We start from the raw sequence: 5,510 nt of genomic DNA on the forward strand, positions 1-5,510 counted from the left end.
CATCTTAAAACTGTTATCGTTTAACGCTTTTCAAAACGGACCATTCGTGTCAACGTCTATAACGGTTGAAACGTCTTGAAATCGTTCGTTGGTATAGTGAAGTCGTCTTCACAGTTAGATACGAAATTTTTGCAACCTCGTTTCCACCGTGGAGACGTCGCGTGTGTTTCCGCGTGGTTCAGCGCGATTTTGTCGAGCGGAAAACCGTTTATCCGTGGCGGGAATTTCTGCAAAGAGTCAAAAAGTTTCGTTCCCTCGTCCGTTTTCCTGGGTGAAAGAATTCGAAAATATACGCGTGTTATTCCATTGCGCAGGCAATTCCGCCGTGAAAACAATGAGCACAATGCAGGCCATGTTGAAAGAATACCCGAAAAAAAATTTGGCTTAAAGCTATTTTAAACGAAGGAGACACGTACAGTGGAAATGACAAGCGGAAAAAAGCTTTTGTTATTTCGAACTTTAACAAACGATCTATTCATGTGTTTCTGTTGAAGGGGAACGGTTAATTTGACGGGAATGAAGGTATTGTTGTTTATACATTGTTCGTATGGTATTACTCTTTTATAAATATACCCGCATTATTCACGTCGGATCAGTCATTCGACGTTACGCTCAGCATCGATCGAAGGCCTGGTACAAATTGTACAAAGAAAACCAGGAGCCCCGTAAGATCCGGTATCGCAGGGCCATTAATCTTCGTCCAGTGCCCGGTTTCCGTCAGATTAGGGCTTCTTTGTATCTGCACAATAGCGTGACGGCATTTTAGAGCACCGAGATCATTATTTACATAAAATAATGATACAAAAAGTATCACTTTGCTTCCTTTCTCCGTTGCTTGGACCCCGATGACACGAGGTGTCTTCGTCGAGACATTACTCAACCCTTAATTCTTGCCGATGTGTTATATCTAAAACTTATTTACTACTTAGAGTATTGTACATTTTTATTGTAATCCAAACAATGCTCAATATTTCAATTCCCACAAATGACAGAAACAAGGGACAATAATGTTTTACTTCATCGATAAACTTTTAAAAGCGTATGAATACTTAAACTTTCAAATACATAGCCATACTGACCATAGTGGGACAGAAAGGGTTAAGGAAATATATTTATCGCCAGAATGTAATTCACGCAAGCTATTAGTGTCAAAATTAATTTCCATATTTCTATAATAACAAGATACAATTACGAACCAAACATTGGGTTCGGTGTATAAATTGACCGGAACGCTGAACGAATGATAACACGTTAACTTATTCGAACGAATTCGTTCAACTCACAAGCTATACGAACTTGCTAATCTCCCAAACAAATTTATGCGATCGTTCCGTAGCAGGAACTCGACTTCCACACGGATACGACCGAAGCATCGTGGAAAATCCGGATAAATCCAAACGGTTCCGTTCCGCCAGACACCCCATTCACGAACTCCAGCCCTTATCGGAGTCCGGCCGTAAAGTCAGCGCGTTATCAGCGACGCTCGTCGCTGCACGATGGCTAGGATGCCGGTTGAATCCCTGTTTCCTTTCTGTGACCACTGGGATGCATCGTCTCCACGACAGAATTCTTCGTTCCTCGATCAAGACGCCGCGAGGTTCACGCAATCGGTTACTCTCCTCGTCTACGGTTCGTCTCGTAGAAATTCTCCTTGCACTCGACCACCTTCTCCCCCCTCGCCATAGTTTCCGTCAAGCTTTTCGATACGCGTCACGTACCACCGCGTTCGTTACCGTACCTCGGTCCTCTCCTTCTTTCTAAACGGGCAATCTTTTACACGGCGACGACATTCCATGCAATCTACCGTAACGACCTTTGATGTCGAATCCCCCCTCCTGTAAACCGATGAAGATAATGCTACTGTACCCCGGCCGTGACCTGGGTCGATAGTGTACTGCAATAACGTGTAAAAAGTATCCGCTAACAAGCCGTGGCGATCTCGGCCGAAAGGGTGGTTAAGTTCTCGCATACGTGGAAAGAGCAACCGTTATATTAATAATATAAAATAGTGTCTATACCTAATATTTCACATACATATATCACTACAAACCTGTATACTATCATCTTACAAAACCCCATTAAAATCGAATTGATAGGATACGATTGTGGCGCTGATTATTTTTTTTTTTAACTTTTAGGGCGTCGAGAATAGCTTCTACTACTTCGAAGTTCTATCAAATATCCCCATCTGGCATGCTTCGTTTAAAATGTTCGGATGTCAATGTAGATGATATATTCCGTTAAATCGGATAATACCGATGATTCGTGTAAGAATCAACACGTTAAAAGAATCCGCAGAGATTGCCCGAGAGTATCTCCAGATTCATCAACGAACTGTAGAGTGGTGTTTAAAGACGTCCATGGAATGGGGCGGTTCTGTTCGAGAACGATTTATAGTACCCGCGGGAGGAACTTACAAATTCGCTTCATTCATGTCGGTCCAAGTTACATTTCTCCGAGTACTTTTTTTCAGGCAACTACTGTCTGGCGTTTTGATATCAATCGTTCAATTTCAATCGTCGAAAGAGCGATGACATCGCCAACGTCGCGAAGGGATGGAAACGTTAAAACAGGTATTAATTTGTAGCTGAGCGGAGGGTTAAAATTGCTATCGTATTATCCCCGAAGTCCCCGTGCTGCGCACCGTCGACGGTCGCGGGACCGAGTGCATTAGAGCAAAGTGCATCCCAGCCCCGGAACGCGTTACGCCATCACGAGAATTACCAGTGGCGAACGGCTCCCCCTGTTTTTCCCTGTGTTACCGTAAAATTGCCCCGTTTATTGGGATTCATTGTTACCCCGTCGGGTGCTGCTTCTGCATTTCCGGTGGCGTGGGTGTGGGGAGAGGCGGAGCGGCCGAAGGGCGGGAGCGAAGCGCGTCAGTGTCGAATTAATTCCACGTCGCCCCATTGTCGGGGTACTTCGAATAAACATTTTTCAGGGACAAGACGGGGGGAGTGCTTGATCGCTTTATCTACTTCGTATCCATGGGTAACTGATTCCTAATTGATGAAAAGGGCGGCCTTTTTTGTTGCTGGTCTGGGCCAGAATTAAGAGATATTTTTACTCTGTGCTTCACCCTTTACTCTAATCTCTTGACAGCTTTGCAACTAGCACACAGATTGATACTAATATCCTTGGCAACTTAGGGACGAATAGTGACACACATGAAGAATAAAAACAAAACGGCGGTATTGGAGGCGAAGTGGTTGTGTAAGCACTAGTGAAAAAAGATGTAAGTATAGAAAATGAAAGTATAAAAGATGTATTTAAATTAGCAACTGGTATGTTAATTTAGTTGTTCTAGTATAATTCAGATTAATGTCGATAAATTACGTGACCTCGAAAGAAGTATTCCCGAGAGTAACTATATCTCGTCTGTATCTATTTGAGAATGGAATCCAGCGAGAGGAACTCTCGAAACTCCATAGTCGAGGCGTAGCGTAATGCCAACCGCGTAGACAACTGCAAGCCCCGCTGATTAGGCTAGTCTAGCAGACCGCTGACAAAACGCGTTCCCTTTTTATCGTTTTCTCCTCCTCCTCCGACCGTTGCCGCCTTTCACGCCGTCAACTTTGTACATGAAGTTGATTATTCATGCTCGTAAACTGTTTCTTGTGTGTATAATATATTCATGTGACTTAATTGACACCTCTATTTAGTCTACGAGACAGGATATTCTTTGTGCCACTCATGGAAACGTATAGGCAATTTGGTTTTTATTAACTGTTGTGTAATCGTTCTTGTATCCAATTATAGAAGCACAATATAAAGTACTATTTATAATTTTCAATGATCTATTTATTTGTGTACGAGCAATAAAGAACTTTTAATTACACCAATTTATATAAGTTGTACCCTTAACCACTGCTATATTTTCTAACTACCCGCGTATTTATTCGAATAACCGTACAGCTTACCATTAACATTTCTATAATACAATCATTTGTCGAAAGCTCGTTACAACCACCGTTTGCACAATCAGTTAACCGATTGCACGCGTCCCGAATTAGCTGTAACATTTACTCAACAAGCACAGGCGGGAAATTGCATCGAATCACAATTTCGTTGGCTCTCATAGAAACTCGACCTCCTGGAACACGGTAATCGGATTCGCATCGGGAACATTTTCCCGCGATTCGTTAAACGGTCGTTTAGATTTTCGTAGGCGGGAAGGAACAATGAACGATAGGTGACTCGGAATACGCGTGATTTTAAATTCGATTTAGCGTTCGCGTGATGTAATTATCACCTGCTGGGAAAAAGACTCGAGCATCGAAAAAACGAATGAAAACACAGTTAATAATCGTTTTCCACTAGAGATTCATGCTTCAGTTGCAACATTTTTTTCCATCGTTACACTTTTCTGTTGGTTAACTTTGTTTACAACGTTCTGTTCCGTGTAATGGAATGTCGATTAAAAAATATTCGGTTAACCGGCGACGCGTAATGATAGCTGCATGAATCTGCATGAAACTCTCTCCTCGATTAAAATACGAGCCTGGCCTGGCCAGCCGCGAAAAGTGCTAACACGCATATTTTTTATCCAACGGTGGACAGTGCGTCGACCAATGGACAAAAATCTACAAATCAAAGTATAAGATCGACAAATATAAAGCAAAATATTGTCTTCATTTTTTATGTAAAATGTTTATCAAGTTCAAAATGACTTTTGCAAAATACTCCCACAAAACCATTTATTCAATAAAAAATCAAGATCGTCTCACCTTTTTATTAATGGAGGCGTATATTTTTTTACGCACCCAATCGATGGTAAAAAACTGAGTGGTTCAAAAGTTACGGTTTTTGTCCCGAATAAACATGGCGGAGCAACGGCACGTAATTACGGACGCGGGATATCGGTGCGTGACTACGAACGGACGAGTCGCGGTTTATCTTGGCCACGAATTTTTGTTCGTGCTACCGCGACGTTTCGTCTCGTCGATGTTACGCACGAGCTGTCTCGATAGCGACCGATTTGATACGTCAATCGGGACCGTTTATTATTCCGCGAGAAGAGCAACAGATTGCGGGACCCAGTGAGGATTCGATTAGTTTGCTAATTCTGTGCGTCAAAAATATTTTAATAATCGAATTCTTTCGCGGGAATGTTTATCAATTTGTCAGGTATATAAGGTAGCATACGGTTCTTTGTGTCGTTCGATGATGAGTACTTGATGGTTAAAGATCAGAGGAGGTTCTATATACAGAGTCATGATCGGAAGATAATGTTCCTTCTGGTTTCTCTTCATGTACGTATTGCTTCAGTTTTTGTTGTTAAATCTTTCCGGCAGTAATGCCATTCAAGACTCGAGCTGGTGAAATAACGAGATATATCTCCATTGTGCAACAAGGTGAACGAATGTGACTTTGACAAACGGTGGAACGAAGCATTAAAGCATTAAATTGAAACGAACGAGGGGTAACACGTTCGTATGTTCAGCCGGAAAGATAAATTTGTCTGTGTTAGAGGCGAAATATTCGGTGGGAGCTGCGAACGCGAACGGAAG

The sequence above is a fragment of the Dufourea novaeangliae genome, unplaced genomic scaffold, assembly GCF_001272555.1.
Source record: "Dufourea novaeangliae isolate 0120121106 unplaced genomic scaffold, ASM127255v1 scaffold299, whole genome shotgun sequence".
Lineage (NCBI taxonomy): Eukaryota > Metazoa > Arthropoda > Insecta > Hymenoptera > Halictidae > Dufourea > Dufourea novaeangliae.